General features: G+C 36.2%; 1 pseudogene; it reads left to right on the top strand.

Annotated features, from left to right (window-relative positions):
• The first annotated feature begins 542 nt into the window (after positions 1 to 542).
• Rangrf-ps2 (RAN guanine nucleotide release factor, pseudogene 2) lies at positions 543 to 1087 on the top strand (annotated as a pseudogene).
• The last annotated feature ends 23508 nt before the right edge of the window (positions 1088 to 24595 follow it).

Below are 24595 nucleotides of genomic sequence, written 5' to 3'. Positions count from 1 at the left end.
AAATGTAGAGTCAAGTAACCTGGGACCATAGGGGCTCACAGAGATTGAACTACAAACCAAGGATTACGTATGGTTGGACCTCATCCCCCTAAAATATGTAACAGATGTCCAGGTTGGTCTTCAAGTAGGTCCTCTAGGAGCAGGGGCTGTCTCTGACTCTTGCGTACCTTTTGATTCCTTTTGCCTAACTGGTCTGCTAGCAGGAGAAACTGGGAGGAGATGAGAGAGTGGATTTTCTGATAGGGATCTAAAATCAATTAATTAAGTTAATTAATTAATTCTAGGTATATATTCATACCAAATATTAAAACTAATAAACAACTTGGCTGCCCTTAGGTTATTATTTTCAGAAAAACAATAGTTGTTTTATACATGTGTGCAAAATATTAAAACCAATTGAAATTCAAAATAGTATAGTATTATGAAATACATAAGGTAAGGAGATAATGGCTGCTCCAGGAACGACAGGGGAAACGATGCCTTGAAGTCCCATGTAGGTTTATTTAAAACCTTGCTAATGTCCAGACTCATGTACTAGATCTATGGAGCCCACCAGAAACTGTCCACTGTTCAGAGGCCTTCTCTGCCATCCTCTCCCCAGGGGCCACTGATGTGAGTGACCTCTGACCGGTGCCAGACAACCAAGAAGTTTTCTGCCATCCTATGACCAACCAGAGTCTGATTATACAACTTCTGGAGGTGCAGGCGCATGTGCTGGGTGAAGCAGCTCTGCAATAACATTTTGATGACTTTGGGGGTGGGGGTGTAGGGTGCTAGGGATGTTCATGTGCTATCTGTGCAGCTTCTCTGCTTGAGAGGCTGCTGTCAAGATGCCTAGTTCCTTTCTGGCAAACAGCAGGTAGCTAAGGAAAACCAGCAGGTAGCAAAGGATGTCACATGGCAGCAAGCCACGCTTCAGCTGCCCCAGTATCAGACCTATAGTTTGCTCACCTTCAATGAGCTCCCATGTCACAGCAGGTCTCTCGGCCTTGAAAAGCTGTCATGTCCACCTTGGAGCTAGGGTAACTTTGAACAGCTGGTAACTAGTTTGACTCCTCATGATTCCAACTTCTTTGGTCCCCAGTAAAGATGGTTGAGGACACAGGGACCCAGTTCTGAGAGGGGAAGTTTCTTTCTGCTGCTTCCCTGCATGTAAACATAAGACACCTCCTCTGCAGAAATAAATTTGCTTTATGAAGAACCAAAAAGAAGTGTAAGGTGAATGTTAACAAATACTAACAAATCCAATAAAAGATCCATAACTACTATTTGGAAGAGTTATATTTACATTTTTGTTAAATAATTAAAAATAATGAATGCTAAGATTAATACAACAAGCATAATTGTATAAAACAAAGATTCAATATTGTCTTAATATCAGCTTGTCAAATTTACATATAACCTGACTTTAACTTCATTTAAAAAGTTTGCATCAAAATAAATACAAGATTTTCACAGATCCAATATATTTAAATGATGATTATCAAAATAATTTGAATAGAAGCAACTAATTTTAGCTACTGCCTTCAAAAGCTTATTATAAGTAAGTATATAGTAAACATTTCTTTATCTTACGTAGGAAAAAGAAATAAATGAATTAAAATAACATGTAAATGTCTAGGTCCAGCTGGATAAATAATTCAATGCCTATGTTAGAGTTACTATTGCTGTAATAAAACACCATGATTGACAAATGGCAAATTGGGGAGGGCAGAGTTTGTTTGATTTACATACATGTTCACATTTTAGTCCATTATAGAGGTAGAGGAAGGAGCTCATACAGGGCAAGAACCTGGGGGCAGGAGTTACAGCTGCTAAGGCCATGTTGGAGTGCAATTTAATGGCTACTGCAGAATTATATGGAGTCATTTTCTTAATCAATATCATCTCCTCTCATATGACTCTACCTTGTATCAAGTTCACATTAAATTAGCCTGAACAAAAGCACATACAAATAAGATACATGAGTAAAAAGAACATGAAAAAATTATTGTTAAATTATTTTAATCTATTTACTTTCCAGTTGCCCCCCCACACACACACACACACACTTGTCTCCCTTCCCACAGGTCCTCATCCCATTCCTCCTCATCTTTGCCTCTCTGACACACTAGGCCTCCCCATTCCCTGGGACCTGAAGTCTCTCCAGGATTAAGCTCATCTTCTCCCACTGAGGCCAGACAAGACAGAATTCTCCTACATATGTGCCAGAAGCCTCAGTCCAGACTGTGTATGCTCCTACTTGGTGGCTGAGTCTCTGGGACCTCTGTGTGGTCTGGGTTTGTTGAGACTGCTGGTCTTTCTATGGGCTTGCTCCCCCTTTCAGCTTCCTCAGTTCTTCCCCTAATTCAAACATAAGAATCTATGGCTTCGGTTGAATGGTTGGGTGTAAGTATCTGCCTCTGTCTCTGTCAGCTGCTGTTAGAGCCTCTCAGAGGACAGACATGCCAGGCTCCTGTCTGCAAGCATATTATAGCATAGTAGTGTTAGGGTTTAGTGTCCCTGCCATGAGATGGATCCCAAGTTGGGCCAGTTATTGGACCACCTTCCCTTCAGTCTCTTCTCCATTTTCATCTGTGTGATTCTTTTAGACAGAAACAATTCTGGGTCAGGAATTTTGACTGTGGGTTAGTAACTCTGTCTCTTTACTTGAGGCCCTGTCTACTGAAGGTGGGCACTTTAAGTTTACTCTCCCCATTGTTGGGCAATTTGGGTAAGGTCACCCTCAATGAGTTCTGAGAGTGTCTCACCTCCAGGGTCTCTGGTACTTTCTAGAGGGTCCTGCCACCTTCCACTGCCTGGGACTGCTTATTTCCATTCATTCTCTTGGCCCTTTGGGCTTCTCCTGTCTCCTCCTGCGCCCCACCCCTGCTCCCCGCCCCACCCCGCTTATCTGATCATGTTCTCCTTTTCCCCTCCCCCTTCCCTCTTCCACCCATGTCCCACCCTCCCTCTACCTCCTGGGATTATTTCATTTCACCTTCTATGTGAGATTCAAGCTGCCTCACTTCAGCCTTTCTGTTGTTACACTTCTTATGATCTGTATGGTTGTATCCTAGTTATTCGAGGCTCTTCCCTACCTACTTTCTCTTCTATTAGTTTCAGTGTATCTGGTTTTATGTGGAAGTCTTTGATCCACTTGGACTTGAGCTTTGTACAAGGAGATAAGAATGGGTCAATTTGCATTCTTCTACATGCTAACCTTCAGTTGAACTAGCACCTTTTGTTGAAAATGCTGTCTTTTTTCCATTGGTCGTTTTAGTTTTTTTGTCAAATATCAAGTGGCCATAAGTGTGTGGATTCATTATTCTTATTTTATGTTTAAAAGCAATTATATACATAATAATATAAACAAAATTAATAAAATATCCATGAGGAAATCTTTGAACATTTTACCCAATACTTACAACACTGTGTAATAGAACATTCATTTCAAATTAAACACATATTTCTTCTAAATCATTTATTTTTGTTAGAGTAAGAACTCTCCAAACCCTTTTTCTTTACTTCTTACATTTATACTGTAATATTGTCATCTATACTCACCTTATCAAAGCACAAATTAGAATATCTCACTTCTATTTAACTGTAAATTTTTGCTGATTGACTCTTTTCATATCTTTGGATAACATCTAGGATTTCATGATAAGTATATTTATATGTATCCAAAATGCTATTTTATTTTACTTGTTTAGTCTCTTAGTTTTATCACTTGGTTGACTAGTATTGAACTACATATAGTTTCTAAAATATATTGTACTAGGATTGCAATTTTAAAATACATTATAAAATGTTCAGAAGTTTTATATACATTTAACCAAGGTTTGCCTATCACTGTACTTTATTGTATGAGATTTATAAATTTCATATATTATAGTTATATAATTGTTATGAAATGAGGAAAATAAATGACCTCTTTTTCATATCCTGAAACTTTTTGATAAAGAGGTTGTCTGGTCATGGAAGACTTGCAAAGTATACCTCTTTACACCTTATGGTCCTTATATCTTTGGGAAAAGCTAGATTTGTAATAACAATTCAAAGCAATTCTCGTTTGTAGTTCTAGTTCAATAATGAAATAAACCCATTATTTTGGAATAATATAACAATGATGAAAAATTTTATATATAAATATTTACCTAAAATTTTTCTGAGTGCTGTTTGGTTTTACCATTTTCTTGCATCATATTATTCATTGTACATTATTATTTCAATAGTTCATACTAAGGGAATATTATGAACACCTCATATCTTTTCCTAGCAATTTTCATTCTTTCATAAGTATATTCATTTTTTTCTAAAAGTCTTGGTCGTTCTTTTCCTATGTTATACTATTTTGATTTACAATAGTTTCATTATAGTGTAGGGTTTATTAATCTACATTTTGTTTTACCATTTATAACTTCATTTCTATACATTTTTGCGCTGGTTTTGAAATTCCCTCACACAATGCTTGTAGATTAATGTGATATTTTGTTGACACCTGGTTAATAAACTTGAATGTATGGGAAGTTCCTTCCACCATGAGACTTCAAAACCGCTGTAGTGTCCTAACACCATAAAGAAGAAAAAGAGGAAAGGGCAATTTCAAGGGAAAAACATTGCTCACATGAACAAGTAATGCCTCTCAGGACTAGTTCACCAAATTTCTGTGTCAACAAACCCTGAAAGGTAGTGGTGTACTTGGACCTTTTACCTCTAGGATTTATGTTATCTATGGCTAACAAAAGTTCAATTTCATAGGTGTGCAAAATAGGCTGACTAAATACCTCAAGAGTTTACTTATCTGAGGTTTTAATTAAAAGGGTGGGTGTGGTTTATTGACAAAAGGCTCTTAAGCTAAAGAATAAAAGAATCTGAAAAATAAAACAATCCAAGGGCCAATATATACAGATTAATTTTATTCACTTACATAACATGTTCTTTTTTAAGTATTATTTATTTAATGTACATGAGTATACTGTAGCTGTCTTCAGGCATACCAGAAGAGGGTACCAGATCCCATTACAGATGGTTGTGAGTCAGCATGTGGCTGCCAGGAATTTAACTCAGGACCTCTGGAAGAGCAGTCAGTGCTCTCAACCACCGAGCCATCTCTCCAGCCCACATAACACTGGGCTTGGTGGCTGCAGAAGGGATGGATCCCCAGATGGGACAGTCTCTGGATGACCCTACTTTCAGTCCCTGTTCCAATCGTTGTCCCTATATTTCCTCCCAAGAATATTTTGTTCTCTCTTTTAAGAAATACCGTAGCACCTATATTTTGTTCTCCCATCTTTTTGAGCTTCATATGGTCTGTGAATTGTATCTTGGACAGTCCAAGCTTTTGAGCTGATATACAGTTATCAGAGAGTGCATACCAAGTGTGTTCTTTTGTAACAGGATTACCTAACACAAGATATTTTCTAGTTCCAACCATTTGTGTACGAATTTCATGAAGTCATTGTTTTTAATAGCTGAGTAGTAATCACTGTGTAAATACACTATATTTTCTGTATCCATTCCTCTGTAGAAGGACATCTAGGTTCTTTCCAGCTTCTGGCTATTATAAGTAAGGTTGGTATGAACATAGTGGAGCATGTGTCCTTGTTGCATGTTGGAGCGTCATTTGGGTATATGCCCAGGAGTAGTATAGCTGCATTCTTAGGCAGTACTGTATCCAATATTCTGAGGAACCTCCAGAATGATTTCCAGAGTGGTTGCACCAGTTTCCAGTACCACCAACAATGGAAGAATATTCCTCTTGCTCCACATCCTTACCAGCATCTGCAGTCACCTGAGTATTTGATCTTAGCCATTCTGACTGGTGTGAGGTGGAATCTCAGGGTTGTTTTGATTTGCATTTCCCTGATGACTAAGGATGTTGAACATTTCTTTAGGTGCTTCTTGACCATTCAATATTCCTCAGTTGAGAATTCCTTGTTTAGTTCTGTAACCCAGTTTTGATAGAATTATTTGATTCTGTGGAGTCTACCTTCTTAGGTTCTTTGTATATATTAGATATTAGCCCTCTTTCAGCTGGAGGATTGGTAAAGATCTTTTCCCAATCTCTTGGTTGCTGTTTTGTCCAAGAAAAGTGTCCTTTGACTTACAGAAGCTTTGCAATTTTATGAGGTTCCATTGTAAATTATTTATTTTAGAACATAAACCATTGGTGTTCTGTTGAGAAAAATTTCCCCTGTGCCTATGTGTTTCAGGTTCTTCCCCACATACTCTTAGTTTCAGTGTGTCTGATTTTATGTAGAGGTCCTTGATCCACTTGGACTTGAGCTTTCCACACTGATATAAGAATGGGTCAATTTGCATTTTTCTACATGCTGACCTCCAGTTGAACTTGCATCATTTGTTCGAGATGTTGTCTTTTTCCACTGGATGGTTTTAGCTCCTTTGTCAAAAACCAATTGACCATAAATGTGTGTGTTTATTCCTTAGTCTTTACTTCTTCTACTCCATTGATCTAATATCCTATTTCTGTATCAATACCATGCAGTTTTTATCACGACTGCTCTGTAATACGTCTTGAGGTCAGGGATGGTGATTCCCACAGAAGTTCTTTTATGGTTGAGAATAATTTTTGCTATCCTGGGCTTTTGTTATTTTAAAGGAATATGTAAATTGCTCTTTTTAACTCTATGAAGAATTGAGTTGGAATTTTGATGGGAATTGCATTGAATCTGTAGAGTGTGTTCAGAAAGATGGCCATTTTTACCATACTAACCCTGCCAATCAATGAGCATGGGAGATCTTTCCTTTTCTGAGATCTTTGATTTCTTTCTTAAGGAGACTTGAAGTTCTTGTCATAGAGATCTTTCACTTGCTTGGTAAGAGTCACACCAAAGTATTTTATGTTATTTGTGACTATTATGAACTATGTCATTTCCCTATTTTCTTTCTCAGCATGCTTATCCTTTAAGTAGAGGAAGGATTCTCATTTGTTTGAGTTAATTTTATATCCAGCCACTTTGCTGAAGTTGTTTATCAGCTGTAGGAGTTCTCTGGTAGAATTTTGGGGTCACCTAATTATACTATCGTATATATGCAAATAGTGATATTTTGACTTCTTCCTTTCGAATTTGTATCACTTTGATCTCTTTTTGTTGTCTAATTTCTCTGACTAGAATTCCAAGCACTGTATTGAATAGGTAGGGAGAGAGTAGGTAACATTGTATCGAGACCCTGATTTTAGTAGGATTGCTTCAAGTTTCTCTCCATTTAGTTGATGTTGACTACATTTGTACATTGCTTTTGATGTGTTTGGGTATGGGCTGTGAATTCCTGATCTTTCCAAGACTTTTATCATAAAGGGGTGTTGAATTTTGTCAAATGCTTTCTCAGCATCCACTGAGATGACCATGTGTTTTTTTTTCTTTGAGTTTGTTTATATAGTGGATTACATTGTTGGATTTCTATATATTGAACCATCCCTGCATCCCTAGGATGAAGCTTACTTGATCGTGTTGAATGGTCATCTTGAACAATCATCTTGATTTGTTCTTGGATTTGGTTTGCATGAATTTTATTGAGTATTTTTGCATTGATATTCGTGAGGGATATTGGTCTGAAGTTATCTTTCCTTGTATGGTCTTTGTATGGTTTAGGTATAAGAATAATTGTGGCTTCAAAGAACAAATTGGGTTATGTTCCTTCTGTTTGTGGGTTAATTTGAAGAGTACTGATATTAAGCCTTCCTTGAAGGTCTGATGGTGTTATGCAGTAAACGCATCTGGTCCTGGGTTGTTTTTTGTTTGTTTGTTTGTTTGTATTTTGTTTTGTTTGGTTTGGTTTGGTTGGGGGATTTTAAAGACTGATTCCATTTCTTTAAGTTTTATGGGACTGTTTAGATGGTTTATCTGATCCTACTTAAGCTTTGGTACCTGGCATCTGTCTACAAAATTGTTCATTTCCTCCATATTTTCCAGTGTGGTTGAGTATAGGCTTTGTAATAGAACCTGTTAATTTTTTTAAATTTCCTCAATTTTTGTTGTTATGTTTCCTTTTAATTTCTGATTTTGTTAATTTTGATAGTGTCTCTGTGCCCTCTTGTTAGACTGGCTAAGGGATTATCTATCTTGCTTGTTAATTTCCTCAAAGAACCATCTCCTGGTTTTGTTGATTGTATTTTTTTTATCTCTAATTGGTTGATTTCAGCCCTGAGTTTGATTATTTCCTGCCTTATTCCTCTTGGGTATATTTCCTTCTTGTTATTCTAGAGCTTTCAGGTGTGCTTTCAAGCTGCTAGTGTATGCTCTTTCCAGTTTCTTTTTGGAGGTACTCAGAGCTATTAGTTTTCCTCTTAGCACTGCTTTCATTGTACCCCACGAGTTTGGATATGTTGTGGCTTCATTTTCATTGAATTCTGAAAAGTCTAATTTTTTCTTTATTTCTTCCTTGACCAAGTTATCATTGAATAGAGCGTTGTTCACCTTCCGAGTATATGTGTGCTTTCTGTTTTTTTTTTTGTTGTTATTGAAGATCAGCATTATTCTATGGTGATCTGATAAGATGCATCTTTTAATGGTCTTGTATGTGTTGAAGCCCGTTTTGTGACTAACTATATAGTCATTTGTTTAGAAGGTACCATGATGTGCTGAGAAGAAAGTATATTTTATTTTAGGATGAAGTGTTCTATAGATATCCTATAGATATCTGTTAAATCCATTTGTTTCATAAATTTTGCTAGTTTTACTCTGTTTCTGTTTAGTTTTTGTATCCATGATCTGTCCAGCAATAAGAGTGGCATGTTGAAATCTCCCACTAGTATTGCATGTGGTGCAGTGTATGCTTTGAGCTTAAGTAAAGTTTCTGTTATGAATGTGGTTGACTTTGCATTTGGAGCATAGATGTTCAGAATTGAGAGTTCATCTTTATAGATTTTTGTTTGACTATTATAATATATCCTTCCTTAACATTTTTGATAATTTTGGTTGAAAGTCAATTATTTATTTGATATTAGAATGGTTTCTCCAGCTTGCTTCTTTGGACAATTTGCTTGGAAAAAATTTTCCTGCCTTTTATTCTGGGTTATTACCTTTGTCACTGAGGTGTATTTTTTGTATGTAGCAAAATGTTGGGTCCTCTTTATGTATCTGGTCTGTTAGTCTATGTCTTTTTATTGGGGAATTGAGTCAATTGATGTTGAGAAATATTAAGGACCAATGACTATTGTTTCCTGTTATTTTTGTTGCTAGAAGTGGAATTATGCTTTTGTGTCTATCTTATTTTGGGTTTTTGAAAGGGGATTACTTTCTTGATTTTCCTAGCGTATATTTTCCTTCTCTGTGTTGGAGTTTCCCATCTATTATCCTTTGTAGGGCTGGATTTGGGAAAAAATATTGTGTAAATTTTGTCATGAAATGTCTTAGTTTCTCCGTCTATATTAACTGAGAGTTTTGCTGGATAGAATAGCCTGGGCTGGCAGTTATCTTCACTTAGTTTTTGTATGACATCTGCCCAAGATGTTCTGGCTTTCATTTTTCCTGTTGAGAAGTCTGGTGTAGTTCTTATGGACCTGCTTTTATATGTTACTTGACCTTTTTCCCTTACTGCTTTTAATATTCTTTCTTTGTTTTGTGCATTTGGTGTTTTGACTATTATGTGATGCAATTTCTTTTCTGATCGAATCTACTTGGAGTTCTGTTGGCTTCTTTTATGTTCATGGGCATCTCTTTCTTTAGGTTAGGGAAGTTTTGAGATTCCTCATTTTCCATTTATCTTAACCTGTTACAAATGACAGATAATATGTCCAAAGTGAGTAACTCCCCTCCCTACAGTGAGAGAACTGATTACAATTTCCTAAAAGTAAGCCTAAATATGAGATTTTGTTTACTAATAATAATCTTTGTCTTCCTTAATATTAGCCCAAATTCCCACTACCTATGGAAAGGGCATCTAGTTTCTTGTCAAAGATCTCAAACCTGCTAACAGTCATATGAAATCCACTTGCTTTTCTAACATTTTTGTTTCTCTACTTTCCCCTCTCCCACGTGGTAGCCTTGGCAGTTTGTTTCCTTATAATCCTTTTGTTCTACCAATGGAGTTGTTCAGTTCACTGGTTTCGACGCACCCTTGCTTACAACAGAAACACTAACATTTTTGTTAGAAATTAAATCAAGCCATAGCCTAGTCGACTATTCACATTTCCTTTCTCACAGTGCTATTTAATGTTAATAATATTATCAGAGATGTACATAATGGTATATCAATACTCTGAAATTCCATCATCATTATTAGTGTTTCCTCTTGTGAAATAAGTCAAAACAATCTTACATGTAAAACACAACAATGAATCACTTTATTAATTTGAATTCACTTTCAGTAATGGATGATCATCTCAGTGTATATTTTATGATTGCAAACAATTTTCTCTTTATACTCTGTGTGTGTATGTGTGTGTGTGTGTGTGTGTGTGTGTGTGTGAGAGAGAGAGAGAGAGAGAGAGGAGAGAGAGAGAGGGAAGGAGAGAGAGAGAGAGAGAGAGAGAGGGAAGGAGAGAGAGAGAGAGAGAGAGAGAGAGAGAGAGAGAGAGAGAGAGAGAGAGAATGAATGATGTGTTTGGATGTCCTGAAATTTAATCAAATTTATTAATAGAGAATATTTATCAGGTAATCATCACTGTCTCATGTGACCTAGCCTTAAAATAACTCTGTGTACATGAATGAATTTATTTAAATACTGTCTTGTGCTTCAAACAAAAAAGTGATACAGGCTTACAAGTGGGTTCCATAGGCCTTTTTGTTGTTCTGTAATAAAGGTGAAATTTTAGATTTAAAATTGAAAAGATAAAATCCATCTCATTCCCTATTCCTTTCCCTGCAATTCATCCCCAGTACACACATCTATAACCATCACTATCCCTCCAAATATCATGTGCTCATTTAGTTTTGAAACCACTGAGTCTTCTTTTTATTGCAAGTTTTTTGTATACATGTAGATCCATGTACATAGATAGCCTTTCAGGGGTCCATTCCTATAGAAAATGTACTTTCCCTTTCCTAGAAGTCACCAATTGCAAATTGCTCCTTTTCTAGGGGGTAACTTCATTAATTCTCTCTTCCACCCAAGCTCATTTTTTTTTGGTCTGGCTTGTTATCATCCAGGTTTTCTGTATACCATGGTAGTGGCTGTGAGTTCACGCATGCAACTGCCTTCTTATACTCAGGAAACAGTTTTACTGCATACACACACTTTTCTGGCTCTTGTACTCTTTCTGGTCCCTCCTTCATGAAGATCCCTGAGCCCTGGGAAAGAAGGTGGTTGTATCTTAGTAACATTTATATCACTTTAATATGACACTATTACCAAGGCAACTTAAAGAAGAAAGATTTTATTTTGGACTTACGTTCCAAAAGATCTTTTGCCATCACAGGGGAACATAGCAACAAATGGGCAGACATGGTAGGAAAACTGCAGCTAAGAGCTTACATCTTTATTCATAAACAGAACACAGAGTGTTCTAGGGATGTCAGGATTTTGAAAACTTAAGTCTTTAACCAGCCACATATCTCCAATACCTTCTAATCTTTGCCAAACAGCCATCAACTAGGGGTCAAGTGTTAAGATTCCTAATAGTTACGCTGGACATCTCATTCAAACCACTGTATTCCAATCCCTGGCACCAATAGTCTCTTGGCCATATTGTAATACTAAATACATTATCCATCAAACGTCAAAAGTCTCTCATAATATTTCACCATTTCAATACTATGTAAATTTGAAAGTTTATTCTGCGACTCAGGACAATCTATTAATTGTAACTCTCATAATAATAATAATAATAATAATAATAATAATAATAATAATAACACACTTCCAACATATGATGGCACAGATTATATACTGCCATTTTGGAAGGGTAGAATCTAAGAATAGTGAGGAAATACTGGACCAAACAATACTGAAATCCAGTGTGTGGAATTCTAAATGTTACAGCCTCATGTCTCATGTCAAATAGCTTAATTGCCTCTGCCTTTACATCTTTACTGCCTTCAAGTTACATCTCTCTCTCAGGCTGTTTCTCTGTTAGTGTGCATGCCTCCTTACTGAAATCCCACATCTCTGACTTCTCTAATGTCTTGAGATCTCTAATGCTATCCAAGATTCAGTTTCCCAGCTTAGACAATGGTTTCTCAGAGACTTGCCTTCTCAGGGTCTTCATGTAGAACTGGTTCTCAACCTATGAGTTAAGATCTTTTCAGGAGTCAAACAACATTTTCACATATCATATATCCTGGATATCATACATTTGCATTACAATTCATAACAGTAGCAAAATTAAAGTTATGAAGTAGCAGTGAAAATAATTTTGTGGTTAAGGTCACTGTGTCACAGAATTAGGAAGATTGAAAACCACTGATAAAGAGATTTCCCTGAAATATATTTTCTGGCTTCAGTGGCATTCTTAACCACGGAAGAATATTCCCTTTTACAGCCCCTTTACTCATGTATGCCTTAGAATTCTAAAACCAGAACCATATGGAAGGTATTGCCAAGTTTAGCTGCCTGCTTGGAATGGATTCTGTCTCCCTTGAATCAAATTAGCAGCAGCTCTCATTCAATGTTGTATTTTTGAACAGAAAATTCTTTGGGACTTATTTTTCTCAAAAGTTGAAAGCTTAGTTAGGCAGAACTTGTTCTGATGGCAATCCTCATTTTATTTTATTTTAAATCAGGCCCGTTTTTAGTTCCTTTATCACTTTCAGCACAAGCCCTGCTCTCAATGTTAAATTTTCAGGTGCATGTTGACTCTTCCAACAATATATTTTGTTTTTCTTTCTACGTCAATTATTTTTTCTTTGTAGGCTTACTTAAGTTTGATTACTAATAATCACATTACAATCAATGCTAAGCTGTTTTGAAATATTCTACAAATTATGGCAAAAAGAAACCAGATTTTTTTTGCCAAGGTTTCACAAGAATAATCTCTAGCTCAATTGCTGTTAAAGCCCTTTGTCCCTATTAAGCCTCTTGAACCATACCTCCACAGACCATATAGTTCTTAACATGTTTATTAGGGATCCTACTAAGATGACCCTTTAAACTATGATTCTAAATGCTTACATATTTCAACCACATTTGTAGTCCAAAGTTCCAAAACCATCCATTAAAACAAAACAAACAAATAAACAAAAATCATGATCAGGCCTGTTATAGCAAATAGTCCAATTATTGTTACCAACTTCTGTATTAGTTACTGTTCTATTGCTGTGACAAAACACTATAACCAAGCCAACTTATAGAATGAAAAGAGTATACTGAGAAAGAGAAAAGGCTTTTGAAACCTTAAGTGTGAAACAAGTGCTACACCTATCAACTCATTCTGAACAGCTGCAGACTGGCTACCAAATACTCAAATGACCCAGATTTATGGTGGTGGGGCATCTCTTTTTAAGTCATAGTGTGTAATAATATATATCAAATTTACAGTTAGCTAGACCCAGTGTCTTGTCCTTAGAATGCTGACTGATTGTTTGTATCTATGTTAATAGTTATCTACTGAGCAAAGAACCTTTTTCTATGAGTATAAAGGTAAGTACTTAAGATGTTTAATATTATCATTTAACAAAGTACTTAGGTTCACACTCGAGACTTTTGACATACCCAGTTACTGGTTCTTGGCCAATCTAACTGTAAAAGGAATGAATTTCACCTTATGGAGCAGGCTTGAAGTTAAAAAAGAAAATGGTTTGTTACTTTCATAACATTTGTGACACTATCATGCCAGTAGAAATGTCTTGCCAGACCAGTCATTCTAGAATTTATGGCTCATAGATGGTTAAAACTCCCAATTACAGTTTCCTCCAATGGTATTCCGTATGTCTCCTTTCTGCACTATGAAAATTACGTAGTAAGAATTAACCTTATCAGTTTAGTGCCAGCTTGATTTATTCGTTGCCTATTACTCAACTATGCAATGTGTGTTGAATATTTTATGCCAACCTGACACAAGCTAAATTCATCTGAGAGGAGGGAACCTCAATTAGGAAAATTCCTAAATAAGATTGGGCTGTAGGCAAGCCTCTTGAGCATTTTCTTTGTGATTGATGTGGAAGGACCCAGTCCATTGCAGGCGGGGACATCCATAGCTTATTGGTCTTGGGTTATATAAGAAAGCAAGCTGAGAAAACCAGAGTAATCAAGTCTGTAAGTATCATCCTTCTTGATCTTTGCATTAGCTCCTGCTTCAAGGTTCCCTTCGTGTCTCTGTCTTGACTTACCTCAATAAAGGAGAATGATGTTGCTATGTTAAGCCAAATAAACATTCCCTAAGTTGCTATTTGGCATGATATTTCATGACAGCCATATTGACCCTTACTAGGACACGATATATTCACAAATAGAATCCTATCATGTTCATGAAGGCAAGAAACTGAAATGTCAATAACCTATAATATTAGGAGAATTTATAGGACAAAAGGAGGTGCCTAATACCTGGTAGTTTGCTTTCATCTACTTATGTATGTATGTATGTATGTATGTATGTATGTATGTATGTATGGATGGATGTATTTCGTTCACTTAAAATCCAGCTCACTTGGCACCTCCCAGGTACTCCCTCTCATCGAGTGGTGACATTTGGCTTTTTATTTGGTATTGCACATTGTCTGGGGAAGGCCTTGTTCCTGCAACAGGGTGACTGCATTTAAACCTTTTCATATATATGTATATTTCAAAAAGCTTCTACACTAGTGAGTTTTCATATAGCTTTTCCAAAAGTCTTAAGAATATTTATTGCTATTCCAGAGTGCCTGAATTTAGTTCCCAGTAGCCACCAAGGTAGTTCACAACCACCTCTATCCCCTTCCTCAGAGAATTTGATGTACTTTTCTAATCTATGCTGGTACCTGCACTCATATTTTTATGATGCAAACACATATATACATATAGTTTAATTTTTAAACAAAGATTTTTGTATCTTTTTTTTTCATTCCCATACTCCTTCCTCAACTCAGCTATCCTATATCCCTTTTAACACTTCCTGTTTCATTATTCCCCATTCTTCCTTCTTATCACCAATGTTCTATGCCAAACCTTTTGACTTCTCATGGCCCTTCATTACCTTTCTGATTTATGTTGTTACTCAAATTTTAATACACATCTAAAGATTTAAAATTATCACCTACCAGTGGAAGAGAATACACTGTCCTTGGACATTACCTTACTGTGTATAACTATTTCTAGTTCTATTCACTAGGATAAAATTTGATAATTAAATTTTTCTTTAACATATATCAGAATCCTATTATGTACATGTACCACAATTTCATTGTCTACTCATAACTTGAGGAAATTAAAGAATATTTCTATCACTTGGCTACAGTGAATAGAGCAGAGATAAACAGAGATGAGCACATATCCCAACAAGAGAGTGTAGAATTATTTGAGTATATTTTCAGGAACAGTACAGCTGGATTATGTAGTAGATCTCTTTCTAGCATTTTGAGGATTCCAACACCAGTTTTTTCCCATAAAAGGTGGCTAAGTATTTCTATTTCTCCACACTTACATTACTGTTTGCAGTCATTCAAAAAAACTTAGACATTCTGATTTGGGTAAAATAAAACCTCAAAGTAGTTTAATTCACCTGTCTCTAAGAGCTAAGAATGTTGAACATTGAAAAATATATTTTTCAGTCATTTGGATTTCTCCTGAGAATTCTTTTTTTTTTTTTTTTTTTTTTTTTTTTTTTTTTTTTTTTTTTTTTGGAGCTGGGGACCGAACCCAGGGCCTTGGGCTTGAGAATTCTTTACTTAATTCTATGTTTCAATGTTGAGCTTGACTGTTTATGTCCTTGATGCTTAGGTCTTTTTGATTCTATGAATATCCTAGATACAAAGTTCTGTTCTATAACTGGTAGAGAAATTTACCTATTTTGTAGGCTGCCTCTTTCCTTGAATGATGGTATTCTTTACTTTATAGAACCTTTTTAATTTCATGTAGACCCATTTGTCATAGAACTATACTACTGTTATTTTGTTCAGGAAAACCTTTCCTGGCCTTATAAGTTATACTGTGAAGTTGTTTTATAGGCTCAAACACATTTTCCTCCTCAATGATTGCTTTTTAAAAGTATTGTATTTTTAAAGCTAATTTTGCCTTCACACACACACAGACACACAAAAACAGCTGAGTATACAGTAAACACAAAATTTCCATGTATATGCAGAAATAAGGAAAGCAAGAAAATCTTATGTGAAGGATGAAGATTTCAAAAATATTGGAATATGAATATGTCAAAGTAAGTTATGTTAATAGCCTGTTAGTCTTAGAGGATATAGATCATCTGTAGCTAAAGCACGTCACACGAGTCATGTTGATTTTATAGAATCCGGCATTCTGTTACTTTATTAATCCTCCTTTTTAAGTTCCGTACAAAATGTTCCACAAGAAATAACACTGATGACCAGACAACAGCACTTTGTAAGTGTCTCTCCCATTAATCACCATGCTTGAATCCAAGGAGCTATTATTTTAGCCACATTTAAATCCTGATTGCATTTTATTCTGCCTTGGCAAGGTTCACAATGTGATCTTCATTAGAATGTATTTTAAGCTTTCACATGCTGGCATGGCCATTATTTGTATCCTGTACTGTGAGCAGTAAATCATGTGGAAGATGGCTAGATGTAAAGTTTCTAGATCCGAAATTCCCTCCCTTTTGTTTTATTTTGTTCCTTGGTATTTCTCAAGGACTGAAAGGAAATTTATGATACAACTACATTTGAAAAATAAACAGATTGCCATGAGATTTATATATCCACCTATCACTTTCAAGTACACTTAATGATATCGTCCTAGCTCCTCTGATACTTTTACTGAGATGAGGCAATATAAAGTAGATTGGGTAGGTAGAGCTTGGTAAATGTCAGAGATAAATCTTGAGAACACTAAAATAATTTATCATTGCGTCATATCTTTAAGAAATTTCTCACATTTGGTCATAAAATGGTCTTGATTGCTTGTACTTAATACCTGTCCCTCAGTAATGTCAAGCTCCATTAAAGTATTCATTTTAAATTGTCCTTCCCAGTAAAAATATTATTGCTTGGCAACAAAACATGGCTACTATTGCATGGCCCCTTCTCTTCTGCTTGCCAGACAGGGAATATGACATATTTTATCATGTCACAGAACATCAAAAAACATATGATTCTAAATGAGACATGGCTTGAATTCTAGCATCCCAACTATAGGCTTATGGCCTTATGCAGTGATTTTTCAGTAGGCATTAATCTGTTTCTTTCATAATCCTTGGAGTATATGGAAATATCTGAGATAATTTGGGTTATAATGGCAAGGGGTCACCAATATTTCTACAGAGATGAGTCAGAATTATGGTATGACATACAGATAGTATAGTGCCAGTGTCCCCCAGCGTTGGAATTTCCAAAGATGGGATCAACAGCTTTGACAAAGCTTTCAGTAGATTCCTGGAGTGTGTGTTATCAGTCAAGATATTGGTCCAAATTATCTATAGGAGAAGATCTGGCTATGTTTGAAAACTTCAGAGTAATCCCCTCAAATTCTTTGCCCAATGTATTAATAGTCATAAAGAGGATGAATTATTCTATACGATGTTCTATAAGGTGAAGAATACAGGCCATACCGTTTTGGCTGGGTTTTGTGTGCATTTTTTAAATTTATGGTTATAGTATTTCTTTTAATTTATGGCTATACTAAGGGACCCAATGAGCCCTTGTACCAGCAGCTCCCAGATGTCTTAGGTGAGGTTCAATCAGGACCTCGTCTCTCTTGAAAAATGTATAGAGCAATAAAGAAGCATGGCCACAAAGGGCAGAGGATCCTTGGAAAAAGAGGCAGTGTAACCACTGCCTTCCCAATGTCTGGTAATTCTGAGCTTCTTTAACAAAGAAAATTAGTGAACGTAGGCAGATTGCTCCAATCCTCATACCTTTTGAAAATAATTTTAAAAGTTTGTAAAATACTCTGCCCTATAGAGTCATACTAATAAAGACTGCATGATACTGATACAAAGGCAGAGATATACAACAATGGAATAAAAAGAAAAAGATCTAAAATAAAGTCCATGCAGGTATAATTAGCTAATTTTTGATCAAAGGTGTCAGAAGAAAATTTTAAAGAAATGCAAATGTCCAGCAAACATAAAATTTAAGTGCTCAATATCATTATTCATGAGGAAAATATAAATTCAAAACTACAGTGAGATATCATTTATTCCAGTTACAATGCCCATTATAAACTTTTAAAATAACACATGATAACAATATTGAAAGTAAGACGAAAACCTGTACAATGTTGGTTGCTCGTATTGGGAACTGGCATTCACCTCCAAAACCAGTGGTGACATCACTCACAGATGACAGGAACCTGCTTCTGTTGCCATGGCGATGGCCATACATTCCTAGCATAATTTTGGTTTAGTTCCCACCTTTACATTGGAGTGGTTAAATCACAGTTTAAATAAAAGGTAGACCCTTCCTACCCACTTCCTTTTTTTTCTCCTCTCTCTCTCTCTAGCTCTCTTCCTCCTTTGCCTCTGTCACCCTCATGGGACTGTATTGTCCTGGTGTGGTCTGTCCAGACCTGAGCCAAGATTCTATCAAAACATACCTAAACCACACAAAGACACAACAAAGAAAGAGAACTTCAGACCAATTTCCCTTATGAATATCGACCCAAAAATACTCAACAAAATTCTGGCAAACCGAATCCAAGAAAACATCAAAAAAATCATCCACCATGATCAAGTATGCTTCATCCCAGGCATGCAGGGATGGTTTAATATACGGAAAACCATCAACGTGATCCATGATATAAACAAACTGAAAGAACAAAACCACATGATCATTTCATTAGATGCTGAGAAAGAATTTGACAAAATTCAACACCCCTTCATGATAAAAGTCCTGGAAAGAATAGGAATTCAAGGCCCATACCTAAACATAGTAAAAGCCATATACAGCAAACCAGTTGCTAACATTAAACTAAATGGAGAGAAACTTGAAGCAATCCCACTAAAATCAGGGACTAGACAAGGCTGCCCACTCTCTCCCTACTTATTCAATATAGTTCTTGAAGTTCTAGCCAGAGCAATCAGACAACAAAAGGAGGTCAAGGGGATACAGATCGGAAAAGAAGAAGTCAAAATATCACTATTTGCAGATGATATGATAGTATATTTAAGTGATCCCAAAAGTTCCACCAGAGAACTACTAAAGCTGATTGGTTTGGTTATTACAAAGAACTAAGAAGTTTCTTTCAACTCTAAACTAAAACTAAAACTACAACATAATACCCTTAAATTATCTCTGGCATCTACTCAAAGGAAATTAAAACTGAATAGCAAAGATACATAAATGTTCATGTTAAGTATTATGTGACATGAAAAAAAGACCATATGACCATCAGCAGAATATCAGATTATACATACGAGTATACATACATAATGGTTGGTATTTAGCCATATGCTGGCGAGGATGTGGAGAAAGAGGAACACTCCTCCATTGTTGGTGGGATTGCAAACTGGTACAACCATTCTGGAAATCAGTCTGGAGGTTCCTCAGAAAATTGGACATTGAACTGCCTGAGGATCCAGCTATACCTCTCTTGGGCATATACCCAAAAGATGCCCCAACATATAAAAAAGACACGTGCTCCACTATGTTCATTGCAGCCTTATTTATAATAGCCAGAAGCTGGAAAGAACCCAGATGCCCTTCAACAGAGGAATAGATACAGAAAATGTGGTACATCTACACAATGGAATATTACTCAGCTATCAAAAACAACGACTTTATGAAATTCGTAGGCAAATGGTTGGAACTGGAAAATATCATCCTGAGTGAGCTAACCCAAACACAGAAAGACATACATGGCATGCACTCACTGATAAGTGGCTATTAGCCCAAATGTTTGAATTACCCTAAATGCCTAGAACAAATGAAACTCAAGACAGATGATCAAAATGTGAATGGTTCATTCCTTCTTTAAAAGGGGAACAAGAATACCCTTGGCAGGGAAGGGAGAGGCAAAGATTAAAACAGAGACTGAAGGAACACCCATTCAGAGCCTGCCCCACATGTGGCCCATGCATATACAGCCATCCAATTAGACAAGATGGATGAAGCAAAGAAGTGCAGACCGACAGGAGCCGGATGTAGATCGCTCCTGAGAGACACAGCCAGAATACAGCAAATACAGAGGCGAATACCAGCAGCAAACCACTGAACTGAGAATAGGACCCCCGTTGAAGGAATCAGAGAAAGAACTGGAAGAGCTTGAAGGGGCTCGAGACCCCATATGAACAACAATGCCAAGCAACCAGAGCTTCCAGGGACTAAGCCACTACCTAAAGACTATACATGGACTGACCCTGGACTCTGACCTCATAGGTAGCAATGAATATCCTAGTAAGAGCACCAGTGGAAGGGGAAGCCCTGGGTCCTGCTAAGACTGAACCCCCAGTGAACTAGACTGTTGGGGGGAGGGGGACAATGGGGGGAGGGTGGGGAGGGGAACACCGATAAGAAAGGGGAGGGGGGAGGGGGATGTTTGCCCGGAAACTGGGAAAGGGAATAACACTCGAAATGTATATAAGAAATACTCAAGTTAATAATAATTAAAAAAAAGAAAAATGAAAATCCTATCACTGTCTTACCCCCCATTCCATTCATCATCAAAGGTAATCTTGGCCAACTGAGTCTTCATCAGTCACATATATATTACTTTCATGCTGACTATTCTGTCCCCTAGCTCCCTCTACTTTAAATACACATTGTACAGACATTAGATCAACTGATTAGGCATAGTAATATCCTTAATTAAAAATGGTTGAGTTGCAATCTTAATTCTATCTAAAACAACTCATTTTTGCCCTCTAACAACAAATCTATATGTCTATGCATTAGAATCTAAATATTTTCAAGGACAATTTCTATAGCTACCATATCTAGTAACCATGTAAATAATGTGGAAAGGGTACATTCACTCAGATTCAGATGAGTTACCACCAGCAAATAAAAAATTTATTTTCTAAATATTTTTAAAGATTTATTTCAATTATTTTTATTCTGTATATGTGGGGGTAGATGTAGGTATATGTGAATGTAAGCTTCCAAGGAGACCAGAGGTATTAGATCCATTGAAGCTGGAGTTACAAACAACTGTGAGCTACACAATTATGGGTATTTGGATCCTTTGCGAGAACCATATGTACTTATCCACAAAGTCATCTCTACAGCCTCCAAAATAACAAAGTTCATGTAGTTTTGTGAAAAACATCAAGCAGAGAAAATCCATCTAAGCCATATTCAGCTTTCTGAGCCAGAGAAATTATGATGAAACTAATTACATTTATCTTTTGACTGCAAAATTATAGACAATTTGGTACATATTAATAGATAACTAATACATTACTTTAAAGTATTGTCTTTGAATATTTTCCAAGGGTATTTTGCATCAGTTTAATGAAAAATGGACACTCCATTGATTTAAAATTGTGCAAATTACAGATTGTGTTAAAGTTATCCAAACTAATCTCTAAAATGAATTTTTGATAGCTTTCATAGTGACAACTTCTAACGGGCTACACTCATAGTACTCACAGGCTACACTCCTTCTACAATTAAAAAAATCTCACTTTTAAAATTTTAAACTGATCCTAAAATATGAATACATATACAAATAATCATCAGAAGAAAATATGGTAGTATACGATAGTATAGCTACACCATAATGATTATAATTATATAGAAATTACAGATATTGAACTAAAATTATAGACACTAGACTCAGATTTATGTGTTATATGAGTTATGAGTTATATTTATATTTCTTAGAAATTATAGATTATTTCTATACATATATAATATTATATAATAGAAACATACAGTAGCAAGAGATGAAATTACTATAATAAAGTAAAAGTTGATTTACTGCTTAATTATATATATTCAAAGAGATAGTATATATTATATATTAATTGATCTACAGCTCCATCATTTAACTGTTTAAACTGTAGAGATAGTGAGTAAAACTAATTTCACCGGATAAAATGAAATTTAAGACTATGAAAACTATAAGCCTATCAACCAAATGATTAGTTTTATACAAGACATAAGTATTAACAGCATTTTTATTCACTGGTAAGGAATTTTAAATACGTCTCAGATGTACTTTCAGACCTTTCATGATCGTATAGGGTTTTGCTTCAGAGCATCCTCCTGTCGGCTTACAATAGACATTCACCTTGTCTTGATGAGAATTCAGGGCTGTTTCACCAAGCCATCCTGTGGGCCAGCAGTGAGTAAGCCCAAACTCAAATTTGTAATAAAGAGACCCTAATGTAATTACATCAGAAATGACCCCTTTATGTTTTTTGGGGGTTCAAGAATGCTTCATGGCACAAGACAACTAAAAGAAGACCAAAGGAGTGCAAATTGGAAAGGAAGAAGTTGAAGTACTGTTATTCATAGAAGTTATGATACTATACATAAGTGATCTCAAAAACTCTACCAGAGAACTCTTGGTGCTAATACACACTTTCAGCAAAGTGGCTAGATATAAAATTAACTCAAAAAGAAAAGGAGAATAAACAGTAGCTCACCTTTATACAGTAGATAAAGTAGCCAAGAAAGAAAATAGGGAAACAGCCTTCACAATAACTACAAATAATATAAAATATCTTGGTGTATCTCTAACCAAGCAAGTTAAAAACCTGTATGAGAAGAACATCAAGTCTCTTAGAAAAGAAATTGAGGAAGATATCAGAAGATGCTCAAGGATCCATAGGATTACCATAATAAAAATTTCCATCTTACTAAAAGTAGTTATCAGATTCAATCAATTTCCATCAAAAATCCAACACAATTCTTTACAGATCTTGAAAGAACAATACTCAATATAATATGGTAAAAAACAGTACAGGTAAAATAATCTCATACAATAAAAGAACTTCCGGGGTTATCATAATCTCTGACTTCAAGCTGTACTACAGATCAATAATAATAAAAACCACTTGGTATGGGCATAAAAACAGAAGACCCAGAAGTGAACCAACATAGGCATGGACACTTGATTTTTGACAAAGAAGGCAAAACCCACACAATGGAAAAAAGAGAGAATATTAACAAGTAGTTCTGTACTAACTGGATGTTGGCATAGAAAAGAATTCAAATAGATCCACATTTATCAACCTGAGTAAAACTCCAGTCCACATTGATCAAAGACCTCAACAAAAAACCAGAATACACTAAATCTAATATAACCAAAGCGTACATACACATGGAGGGACCCATGGCTCCAGCTTCATATGTAGCAGAGAATGGCCTTGTCAAACACCAATGAGAGAAGAAGTCCTAAGTCCTATGAAAACTCAATGCCCCAGTGCAGGAAAATGCCAGGGTGGGCAGGCGGGGGTGGGTGGGTGAGTGGGTGGAGGATCACCTTCATAGAAGCACGCGGAATGGGTATGGAATAGGGGGGTTCCCGAGAGAAAACCTGGAAATGGGATAAGATTTGAAATGTAAATAAATAAAATATCCAATTAAAACAAAAGAAAAAAAGGTGTAGAATAACCTAAATTCATTGGCACAAAAGACAATTTCCTGTGTAGAACACCAACAGTTAGGCAATAATATCAACAATTAAACAATGGGACCTCATGCAACTGAAAAGCTTCTGTGAGGTCAAGGACACTATCAATAGGACAAAATACCAGCCTACAGATTAAGAAAAGATTTTCATGGACTCCACATCTGACAAAGTACTCATATCTAAAATGTATAAAGAACTCAAGAAACTAGACATCAATAAACCAACAACACAATTTAAAATGGGTAAATAGAGAATTCTTTATTTTTTACCTTTTTAAAAATATGTATGTATGTATGTATGTATGTATGTATATGTATGTATATTTCACGTATGAGTATCTCTACATCAGATCACATTATAGATGTGTTCTAAGCCATCATGTGGTTGTTGGGAATTGAACTTAGAACCTCTTGAAGAACAGCCAGTACTCTTAACCACTGAGCCATCTCACCAACCCACAATTTGTCCTATCTACAAGATGCACAGGAATAAAGATGGAGCAGATATTAAGGAGACAGCCCAACAATGACTAACCACACTCGAGCCCAATCTTATTGGAGACAGCAAACACCTGACACTACTAATGATACTCTGTTTTGCTTGCAGACAGGAACCTAGAGCAACTGTCTTTTGAGAGGCCTCATTCAACAGCAGATGGAAACAGATACAGAGACCCACAGGCAAATATCAGACAGAGGTCAGGGAGGAATAGAGGATAAAAGTGAGTGAACATGGGGAAAGAGGTCAAGAACACCACAGGAAGACCTACAAAGTCAACTAACCTGGGCCCATGTGGCCTCAAAGGGACTGAACTACCAACTAATGAACATGCAGGTGCTGGACCTTGGCCACCCACACATTTGTAGCAGATGTCCAGCTTGGTATTCATATGGGTTCTCTAATTCAGGGACTATCTCTAACTCTAAACCTGCCATCAGATCCCATTCCCCTACTTAGATGGCCTGGTTGGGCCTCAGTGGGAGAGGAGGTTACTTTTCCTGGGACTAGATGTTCCAAGGTGGGG

The sequence above is a fragment of the Rattus norvegicus genome, chromosome X (assembly GCF_021556685.1).
Source record: "Rattus norvegicus strain SHRSP/BbbUtx chromosome X, alternate assembly SHRSP_T2T, whole genome shotgun sequence".
Lineage (NCBI taxonomy): Eukaryota > Metazoa > Chordata > Mammalia > Rodentia > Muridae > Rattus > Rattus norvegicus.
This window is presented reverse-complemented; position numbering and strand designations above follow the sequence as displayed.